Below are 11846 nucleotides of genomic sequence, written 5' to 3' on the forward strand. Positions count from 1 at the left end.
ACGACAGCCGCAGTGGTGTCGAGGAGGAACCTTTTACCTTTTTGGAGGCCCGGGAAGGTGCCCATCTTCTCATGTCTTGCACACACTATAAACATACACACACATGCCCGTCAAACAAGAGTGAGAATAAAATAGAATATCAAAACACATAATTCCCCACTTATTTCGCCACATGCAATTCTCCATCCTCTTTTTTTTCTCTTTTTTTCTTTTTTTTAAGAGCTTTTTTTTTTTTAGAGCTTAAGCTAAGCAATTAATAACATAGGAATGTACAACACTAAATAAACTAACAAGTAATGAACTAAATTATTATATCACAAGTGGACTTATGTAAATGAATTAAACTAACAAGCAAGTTAACTAACTAATTAAACTATGATATGATCAATAAAATAAAACATAATTTTTTTTTCTTATACAAAGAAAATTAAACTAAAGAGATACACAATTAAGTAAATTGAACTAATTAAACTAAACAAGTAATGAACTAAACTAATTAAATCAATTAAACAATAACTAAAAGGCACACCTTTTTTTTTTTTTGGTTGTCACACGTGCACCAGAGATAGTTGTCACAATACTAAGATGAATCTACAAATTTACTATGGAGAATGCAACTTCTAAAACTCAAAAGACAAAGATTACCCTCACCTTGAAAGAAAAAGTGAAGAAAGGATGAAAAAAGAGAAGAATAGTGGTGGTATGCCGAAGAAAATGTCACCGACAGTTCACCGGAAACAGGTGTGGCCGGTAGTGAGGCTCTAGTGGTGAGAAGAGATTGGGGTGAAGGTTAGAGGAAAAAGGATTGGTAATGGCGGGGTTTGGGTAAAAGAGAAAGAAGAAGAAGATAAAGTAGAGACAGAAAGTGAGAAGTAGAAGGAGTAAGAGTTTTGAAAGTGATGGGTTGGTCAATAGGGAGCTAGGGATTGAAACAAAAAATTAGATTTTTTTTTATTTAACACGCCGCATATGCGGGAGATCCCACTGCACGTGCGGCCACTCTCGCGTACCATTCCACATACCTGTAATTTAAGAGTAGACATTTTTTTTCAGAGGAATTCACCGCACGTGTGGGAGCCAAGCCGCCCATACAGGAGCCAAGCCGCACATGCAGCTGCTTTACCGCACCATTTCCCGCACATGCAATTAAAATAGTAGCTGACTTGCGCACCCGGAACTCCGCCACACATGTGGTGGGTCTTGCCACACATGAGGTTTTTTTATTTTTTATTTTTATTTTTATAGAATTTCCCCATCCTACCTATTTCAAAGTTAGGCCCAATAACAACTGCTAACAATTTCTATCTTCATTTTGCATTTGACAACCAATTAAGTCCTTTCAACTTCCTAAAGTGTTAAATCAAGATATAATCTTCGTGCAAAAACCACGGGTACTACTTTTCTCTCTAACCATGTTTGTAACTTTCCCTATTCTCCAACAAGGTGACAGACTAGGTTGATTTGGCATCCAGAATCGAGGCACCTAAAACTAACTTGACTTGTGGGGCTGCCATACAAAGTTCAAGCCAAGGTGGTTTTGAAGCAATCTCCGCACCCCTGGGTATCTAAACCTAACTTTAGTCTCAAAAATTTCAAACCTCTGCATTCTAGGCTTTGCCATTCAAACTCTAGTTTTCATCGTCTTAATTGGTCTCCTAGGAACTCACTACAAACACAGTTAGGTGGCTATACCAAACCGTCAGATGTTGTTCGGGCATACCTAACACCAAAGGAATTACACCTTTAAAGGATTTAAAGTCTCCCAGACATCAAGCACATAATAAATAAATAAATAAATAAGGAAAGAAAGAGGGGGGGAAAAAGTCCATATCTTAATCATAATAAAATGGGTCCATCAAAGCAATGGACTCAATCATATCTCCATTCTCAATCCCCTCTATATAAGGTTTCAATTCTTGGCCATTCACCTTGAAGGTATGGCCATTCTATGGATCTCGCACCTCAATGGCATTGTGGATAAATGCCTCGACGACCACAAAGGGGCCATCCCATCTTCACTTAAGCTTACCCGAAAAGAGTCTTAATTTAGAATTAAAGAGCCATACTTTTTGCCTGAGCTCAAATGATTTGCGATTAATGTGTTTATCATGAAATTCCTTAGTCTGAGCCTTAAAGATTTTCGAGCTCTCATATGCATCATTTTTAATCTCCTCCAACTCATTGAGTTGAGATTTTCGGTTAATTCCAACTACGGCCATATTGAAGTTAAACTTCTTTATGGCCCACAATGCTCAATGCTCAAGTTCAACTAGGAAGTGGTAAGCTTTGCCAAACACCACTCTATATGGTGACATCCTAATGGGTATCTTATAATCGATTGTAGACACCCTATCTTTGACCGACCTTAAGACTCAGGCATCATCGACTGAGCGCTCGGTGATTGCGCATGTTGTGCTCGTTTCGAGGTTTCGGAGTTCTTGGCTGAAAGCCTCGCCTCTAGACCTCAGGACCCTTTATACTTTGGCTCGGTCCACAAACTAAGTCTTGTTTTCTCTCCCTGGAGGGAGGGAGAGGTCTTGTAGACCCTCTCTCAGTGGTCGTAGGCTACTTTTCGTGGTCGTAGGCCACTGTTCCCATTTGGAGACTAGTTTCTAATTTTCGGAGCCGTCGGCCGTGCGCCTCGGCTCGGGACCACTTAACATTCTCCGTTTGCCACGATTTTTGGAACACACCTTGTTTCCTCTGTCTAGAGGGACACTGTGGTCCGGGAGACCACTTTTGTGGTCATACGTCACTTTTGGTGCTTGGCAGCTAATTTTCAAGGCTCCTGGCCGCGCGCCTCGCCTCCCGAACTCTCGTCTTGCATCCGTTTTGGTTTGTTTTTGGTACAAATCTTATTTTACTTGTTTGGGAGTTGGTTCAAGGGTGGGAGACCAATTTTTCTCCTTGGAGACCACTTTTCTCCCCGCCAGCTGGTTTTTTGGTCGGGAAACTGGTTTTCTTAGTCTTTGGGCCACATTTACTGGTCTCCCACCCCACCATTGGCTTGCTTTCAGTGTGGAGGCCACCAATTGCACCTGCCAACCACTTTTTTATCTGGGAGACCACTTTGGGTGGTCGGTCAACCACTAAAAGTAGCAGGCCAACCACCTTTTCTAGTCGGCAGCTTCCCTTCTGTTTTGTCAGACTGTGTGGATGCCAACTGTGCCAGCTGGAGGGCACAGACTGTATTCATACACGTGTATGGAGGGATTGCATCCATGTTTAGCTTCTCCAAGAAGCTTGAACCTTTGTTTTTTTCTATAAGAGAGGCTCTCTCTCTCCTTTCCAGAGGTTCTGAATTTTGCCTAAGGCACAAGTGTATATCTCCCTCTATATCTCTTTATTTGGTGCCAAAAGTTTGTGTTATTCTTCACCTTTACACCACAACTCTTAACCATACACCCCACCATTGAGCTGAGGTTCTTGAAGGACCATTTTAGAGGTTGAAAAGCTGGTTTTTGGCTGAGAAACTTGCTGTTTTTGCTGAGCTTCAAGGGTAACCTCTTTTTCTCCCTTTTAAGCTTTGTTTTGGTCACTCTCTTAAGCCATACTTGCATGCTTATTTGAGCTTTGTTTTCAACTAAAAAAGGCTTCATATTTAATTATTTTTGATGTTTTCTTAAGGCCCTTTTGGTGTTGAGGGTCTTCTACCCTCTTGCATGCCTCATTTGGCCTTGTTTTGTGCCATGTCATAAGGCCCTTGAGTTAATCTTTGCTTGGCCTTATAGCCACTGAAATCCAATGGATTTTTAGTGGTTGGCATGTGGTTTTGAGGTCCTAAATCAGAGAAGGGTGACCCTCTCTCTTTTGGTCTTGTTTACTTGCATTTTTGGCCTATCAAAGGAGCATACATTTTCATACCTTCAAGGCTTTGTTCAGGCACTTTTTGGTGACTTTTAGGGCCTACCTAGGCTCTGTCCATGGTTGGTTTGGTCACCCTTGGCATGCTCCTCATATGTGTAGTGCATTTCCATTTATGACTTATCAAAGTAGCCTGTCATTCTAGCATGTATTGGCTATGTTTCAGTGAGTTTTTGGTCATCATTTGGCATGTCATGGCTCTGTTTATGGTTGGTTTAATAGCCTCTTGCATGCTTCATATGCTTGTAGTGTAAATCTTGTTCACTAGCTTTGAATGCATGATGTTTTGGCTCTTTATTATAGCACATTTTGGCGTTGCTCCAACATGGTTTTGTTCATATTTTGGGCTACCTTAGCTCTGTTTTAAGGTCTCTTGGTCGAATGATGCTTGCCATGCATGCTTGTTGTGAAATAGCCTTGACTAGCTTTGAGTTTTAAAGTCTCTTGCATGCCAAACTTGAGATATTTGCATGCTTTGGCATCATTGGGGATGTTATTTCAGAGCATGTGGGGCTGCTATACTTCCATATTTTCCACTCTTTAAGTGCTCTTTAGAGTTGTGCTTTTATGCCCTATTTGTGAGCCATTGCATGAGCCCCCATTTTTGTGCCTTTCAAAGCCAATATCCCAACTCATTTTGCTACTGTTTTGGCCTGCATAGGGTCTGTTTGGGGTTGGTTTGGTCATTTGAGCATCGCCTTGCATGCCTCTAGTGTAATATGCTTCACTAGCTTTCGATGCTTGAGCCTTTCAACATGCATTACATGAGTTGTTTGCATGATTCGAAGTCATTTTGTATGCCATTTCAGAGCTGGAACATATACCCTTGCACTTCATGTTTCATCCTTTCAATGCATTTGGAAAGTTGTGTTTTGTGCCTTAAGCTTGGTCCATTGCATTATGCATGCTTACATGTGTTTTGTGTGCCTTAGTTCCATCATCTATAGCCACTGTTCTGGATATGGCTGAGACTTATTCATTTTGGTTTAAGTCCATTCCGTATTGAGTATGCCATGTAGTTCATAACATTAAAGTATGCCATGTTGTTGCATGATTGATCATTGCGGTGTACATGCCATCTTCATCGCATTGTGTATGTTAGTTTCCATGTACATTGTATATGCTAATGTCATGAGCATCGTGTATGCCATATAGTTTATAGCATTGCGTATGCAAGTTGCATGTTTGCATGTTCATCCCTTGCATGTTTGCATGTCTAAGTTGTATTGCATTAGGTTGCATACTTGAAGTTGCATTGTACATGCCATGTTTGTTGCATTGTGTTTGGAATAGGCGTTAGTCCAAACATGGGAAACGAGGCACGTTTCATACCTAAAGTGATGAAACGTACCTCGATTCTCGGTCACCGACACTCTTGACTATACATGACGGAGTTCTAGGCTTTAGGAGTTTGTATGTGCCTTCATTCCATATTGAGTTGCGCAATTCGGCTCCTCGGCCATCATGCATCGAGATGCATGATTGGTGGTCCGAGGATCGAGACCTACACTCCCTTGAGCTTATGTAATGATAGGGAAGGTGGTCGCGCTTACATGTGTTGCAAATACTTTGCCATGCCCCTTTCTTGCCCTCTGTTGCAGAAAACCAGAAATCAGTAGCAAAAACTGGTCGGCTGACCAGATAAAGTGGCTGGCCAACCACTTTTTTTGGTTTTTGCCACAAAAAGTGGTCGGTAGGTGGTCTCCAAGGCCAATAGCTGGTCGGCAGCCCTCCCACAGATTCCTATGGTGGAGTTTCATCTCTCTAGAGCTTGGTGCAAGTTTCTGAGATCAATTGCAAACAAAGGCAAATCGGGGCGTCACGAGGGATTTCCAAACAAGGCGACTCGAGCATGCATGCATCCTTTGTCATCCAAAGCAGAGCTGAGGCAGCCTGCATCATATAGTTTACATGCTTGTTTAAATTGCTTACTTAGTTAATTTGTTGATTAAATGGAGTTGTGTAATAATTGGCTGTAGCTTGTTATTCATTTTTTTGTTGTATAATAACTAGTTTAATTAGATTAGCTTAGATTAGCTAGTTGGTTCTGTATTATTTATTCCGACCCTCCTCCGAGAGGGCAATGTTGTAAATAAGTGTGCGTGTGTGTGATGCATGTCTTCCAACCCCCACTTCTTTCTCCCTTTTATTTACCAGCTTACGATGGTTAGTTTTAGGGCATGTTTCAATTAGCATCCTTATGCTCGCATGTTTGCATCCATTCATCTGTCTGGCATGCAACGAGCTCGGCGCATCATACTAACTGCATTGTATTTCAATTCCTGTTTGAATACAAGTATCAAATTGCATTTCACATAACATTTTAGAATAGTCGAGCCTATCTTAGTTGCATTTTGTATGTGTTGCATTAGGCATTCTTGACATAGCTAGGATCATGCATTGATTTCTAACATAACTTTTGTTTTGGCTCGGAGTACTCGGTAAGTGTTTATGCTTTAGCATCCTTGCATGTGTGTGAGTGACTGCCATGATAGCATGCTTGCCATGAGGCTAACTGCTTATGTGATATAACTACCTGAATGCCTGTGGGTGAAGGTTAGATTACTTCAAATTGGAATAATTCATCGAAATCCGCGTTTTAGCCTACTTGCGGGTAGTAAAGTTCAAACACACGGATAGGCAATGCTTTGTTCCAAATTAGGCGATCTAGTCTATACTTGTATGCTGTGCGCATCACATAGTAATTCTAGGCTAATAACCAGATTAAGAGCGCATGTGTTTTTCAAAAACAAGATATCATGTTAGTAAAGGCCAATCTTTGATCGGGCGAGTGGGGGTGCTCATTGCAGACCTTCCCCAATCGTACCCAAGTTCCCGAGCCGAGGCAACTTTGGTGATCACGGACACATGGCCTTAGGCAACGAGTCAGGGTTTCCTAAATTTTCTCAAAATAAACATTTAGGTGGTGACTCTGTATCTGGCAAAGCAGTCCATGTTTGGCACTTCTTTCTAAAAATCAATTTTTCAAAACGATTTGCCAGATTTGGACTCTTTGGTGATTTATCGATCTTGCATTGCACTTTGTGAGATCAGATTCAGAACCATGACATTGAGTCAGAACTATAGTAAGCTCCAATGAACAAAACGGGATTTTCCAGGGACGTTCGGGCGGTCTACATCGGTGTGGTAGGCCCTTAAAGCATCAATCAAACATTTTGATCAATCATTTCTATCTAGCCTAACCATTTTCTCAATGATGTTCTTCACCTCCCTATTGGATACATTTACTTGGCCACTAGTTTGAGGGTGGTATAGACTGCCACCTTTATGAGTGATGGAGTATTTCTTGACCACCAACTCAAAGAACCGATTACAAAAATGTGTACTCTAATCACTTATTGTGGCCCTAGGAAACCCAAAATGTTTTCATGCAAAAATTTTATCACCACTTTATAGTTGTTTGTCCGGGTAGCTGTAGCCTCCGCCTATTTTGAAACATAGTCTACTGCCAAGAGATTACACACAAAACCAAATGATGTTGAGAAAGGACCCATGAAATCAATATCCCAAACATCGAAAATCTCAACCACTAGAATAAGAGATGTTGGCATCATATCACGACGAGACACTGAACCCATTTGCTGACAGGACAAACAAGTTCTACACAATTGGTGAGCATCTTTGAAAATGGTGGACCAATAAAACCCACTTTGTAAAACCTTGGCAGCCATTTTATGCCTATTAAAATGGTTACCTCATGCAGAAAAATGACAAAATCTAAGAATGCTACGTACTTCACTCTCCGGCACACACTGTCGAATCACTTGATCAAGGCACTATTTAAACAACTCTAGATCCTCCCAAAAATAATACCTGACTTGTGAGAAAAAATGATCTTTGTCTCGCTTAGACCAATTCTTTAGAATCTTCCCAATGGCCAAGTAATTCATAATATGAGCAAACCATAGAGGGTTCACTCGTGACACCGCAAGAAGTTGTTCATCCGAAAACGAATATGCAAAGCTAAGGGGTCACTAGTGTGCTCAACAAGGACTCGGGAGAGATGATCTGCCACCACATTCTCAGACTCCTTGTCTCAGATTTCTAAGTCAAACTCCTAAAGGAGTAGAATCCATCTAATCGACCTAGGTTTGGTTTCTTTTTTGGATAATTAGTACCAAAAGTGGCGTGATCAGTGAAAACTATGACCTTAGAACCTAGGAAATAGGACCGAAATTTGTCCAAGGCGAACACCACGGCTAGTAATTATTTCTCGATAATAGTGCGGTTCAATTGTGCATTCGAAAGAGTGCGACTAACATAATAAATATCATAGGGTGCCCGATTCACCCTTTGGCCCAACACAACCTAGGCAGCATAGTCCAAGGCAACACACATGATTTAAAATGGAAGAGACTAATCCGGTGATTGCATGATTATTGTGGAAGTGAGAGCCACTAAAAGTGTTTCAAAAACCCTCAAACATGCATCATCAAAGACAAAAGTGTGTCCTTGGCAAGTAAACTACACAAGGACGTGATATTTTTCTAAAATCTTTGATAAATCGGCAATAAAAACCTGCATACCCTAGGAAAGATCATACTTGGTGCACAGAAGTGGGTGATGGAAGACCTAAGATAAGGTCAACCTTAGCTTTGTCTACCTCTATATCTCAACACAATACCCTCACGAACAATAAAATGGCTCTTCTCTTAACTCAAGATTAAGTTTTCCTCAATACATCGTTCCAACACTCTAGTCAAAATTTTAAGGCGTTCCTCAAAATATGGTCCAAATACTAAGAAATCATCCATGGAAACCTCTACGAATTTCTCCATCATATTGGATAAAATGGCTATCTTACACCATTGAAAATTTGTCAATGCATTACATAGCCCAAAGGGCATGCGCCTAACCGCAAAAGTACCGAAAGGACAAGTGAATGTGGTCTTTTTTTGGTCAGCGGGCACACCAAAACTTGATTATATCCCGAGTAACCATCCTCTCAAGGATTTGATCAATGAATGGCAATGGAAAATGATCCTTTCTTGTCATGGAATTCAACTGCCTATAATCAATGCACACTCGCCACCCGGTGGTGGTTTGTGTGGAGACTAACTCTCCTTGCTCATTCTCAACAACAGTGATGTCCGATTTCTTGGGCACCACTTGTGTGGGGCTCACCCACTTATAATCCAAGATAGGGTATATAGCCTTCATTGCATGTCACGAGAAGGTTTGGCGTCCTCCTCTAGATGTATATGATGCATGCACACAGAAGGATCTATTCCTCTCAAATCGGCCACTAACCACCCTATAGCACTCTGATGTGCCATGAGAGCACTCATTAATTGACTCTCCTGCTCTGCAGTTAAGTCAGATGCAATGATGACTGGTAAAGTGTCCTTAGGCCCTAAAAATGTATACTTAAGTGTGGTCAGGAGTGGCTTCAACTCGAGTGTAGGTGGTGTGACAAGAGATAATACAGCAGGCTCCCTAGATAGAGAAGGAAGGGACTCCAACTAGGTTTTCCATAAAGGAAAATCCGGTGTAGAAGAAGAATCGACTAAGGCATTCACCTCCTCAACTGACTCGTCAATATCAAAATCTTCGAACCCGAAATTAGCGAGACAAGCCTCTAAAGGGTTCTCAACGAGAATGAAGGGTAAAGCCTCCTCCACTATCCCATTCGCAACATCCACAAATAAACATTCCTCCCTTTCAGGGGGATGCTAGGATGCTTGGAAGACATTGATTTTCATTTTCATATTGCCAAATGAAACGTCCATAACCCCGATATGACAATTTATACACGGATTGGCTGTGGCCAAGAAAGGTTGACCTAAGATCACCGAAATTTGTTTGCTAGAGCTAGCTATGGCTCCATATCTAAAACTAAAAAATCAACAAGAAAATAAAACCTATCAACCAGAAAATAAAACCTATCAACCTTTACTAGCACATCCTCAATCATGCCACGTAGCCCTTTGAGTGACCAGTTAGCCAACTGGAGTGTGATAATGGTGGGCTTCAACTCGCTACGCCCGAATTCCTCGTATACAGAGTACAACAACAAATTGACACTCCCCCTAATCTAACAAGGCCCTATCAATGACATGGTCCCTTATAACACATGCAATGGTTAGGGCACCTGGGTTTTTAAGCTTTAAGGGTATGTCACTTAACAAGATGAAGTTTACTTGCTCCGTGAGTATAACCTTTTGGGACACGTGTGTCCTAGATTTACACTTTTGCGTACATAGGTCCTTCAAAAATTTTGTATAAGAGGGTACTTGCTTAATTGCCTCCAACACGGGGAGGTTGATTTTCACTTGTTTAAAAACCTCCATCATTGCTTCCATGGATGTTGTCTTCTTATTAAAAGGGGATGGGGTAGCAAGGCATTGGGAAAAGGGTACCTTAGGCATATAACGTACCTTAGGCTCATGTGAAGTACTAGGGGCCAAGTCATCCCCCTTAGGTGTTTTCTCTCACCCTTGCTCTCATTGGGCTTACCATCGTGGTCACCTTTCTTAGCCCTAGTTGCATCAGATGCAACTGGCTGAGGCTCTAACTCCCTTTCACTTCTCAAAGTAATTATCGTTTGCACCTGTTCATGGTGCTTTCAACTTCCACTCAACCCCTCTACCCTATATTGACCCTTACGGCTAGCCACAGTCTAACTTGGTAATTTCCCTTCATCTCTCTTATTCATGTTATTAGCCATTTGACCTAATTGGACCTCTAACTTGGCAATGGAGTGAGTGTGAAAGTGAACTACTAGTGCTAACCCCTTAAGCTCTTAAAGAACTTCCAATACCTGAGTCTCAAAGGATGAGTTACCTTGAGAAATAGAGAGGTTGTGGTTGTTGGTAAGGTTGTAGTAGGCGATATGAAGATTGATTAGCAAAATTATTAAAATTCTACCCTGGTAGGGGCGGATTGTAAGAAGTGTCGTGTGAAGAAGGTCTCTATGAAAAGTTAAGGTGACTTCTGTTGTATGTGTTGGAATATGGGTCATTACAAGGTTTGGAGAATCCATAAGCTGCATTCACATGCTCCTAGACTAACTCCGAAAATTATGATGCCAAAGCGCACTCACTCAAATCATGAGCAGGGCTCATACAAATAACACATATCTCATTAAATTAAGGCTACACTGGCTATGTAGGGGCATGTCTTGAAGCCAACAACAAGTCCATTTTATGGGACAACACCTTTACTTGTTGGGCTAACTCGACATTGTACCCAAACTTATAAATGCCTCCTCTTTTCAGGGCTCCAACAACAGGCTGCCGGACTTGCTAGGCTACGGAGGCATGGTAAAGGGAATTATCACTCAAGTTCTCAAATAATTGTCGTGCCTCAACATCACTTTTTGACATAAATGTCCCCCCACAAGATGGACCCACCAATTGGCGATGAGGCTTAGTTAAGCCATAGTAAAAGGTTTGGACAAGTTGCCAATCAGGCACTTGATGGTGGGGACACTGTTGGAGAAGGTCACGAAATCTCTCCCATGCTTCATGAAATTGCTCGCCATCAATTTGAGCAAAATTAGTGACGTCTTGTCTAAGTTGGTTGGTTTTACCAATGGAAAAGTGCTTCTCCAAAAATTTATGATGTAATTGGTCCCATGTTGTGATAGAATTAGCAAGTAAGGAGTTCAACCAGTGTTTAGCTTTGCCCTTGAGTGAAAATGGGAACAATCTCAACATTAGGGCCTCATTGATGAAATTCTGGATATACATTATAGAGCAAATTTCCAAAAAATTGTGCAAATGTTTATAAGGGTAATTATGAGCTAGTCCATGGAATGATGGGAGCATTTGGATGGTACTAGACTCAATCTCAAAATAAGAAGCTATGGTGTCTGGTAACTGAATACATGATGGTGATGTATATACAGTGGGTGTAAAGTAATCCTTAAGGATTCGGTTGGGCCCATTCGGGAGAGGATTCTATTCAGCCATCTCTAATGGTTCTACATATGGATATAGGTTTTAAAGCCTAGGAACATG

The 11846-nt window shown here is 41.3% G+C and overlaps 1 non-coding gene across 1 annotated transcript; it reads left to right on the forward strand.

The window, feature by feature from the left end:
• The first annotated feature begins 11298 nt into the window (after positions 1 to 11298).
• LOC114308390 (small nucleolar RNA R71) lies at positions 11299 to 11404 on the forward strand. The gene has a single exon (XR_003645467.2). It is a non-coding gene; the product is annotated as a small nucleolar RNA R71 (small nucleolar RNA).
• Positions 11405 to 11846: the final 442 nt, after the last annotated feature.

This window comes from Camellia sinensis, chromosome 2 (assembly GCF_055761805.1).
Source record: "Camellia sinensis isolate YWXY chromosome 2, ASM5576180v1, whole genome shotgun sequence".
NCBI classification, from domain to species: Eukaryota; Viridiplantae; Streptophyta; class Magnoliopsida; order Ericales; family Theaceae; genus Camellia; species Camellia sinensis.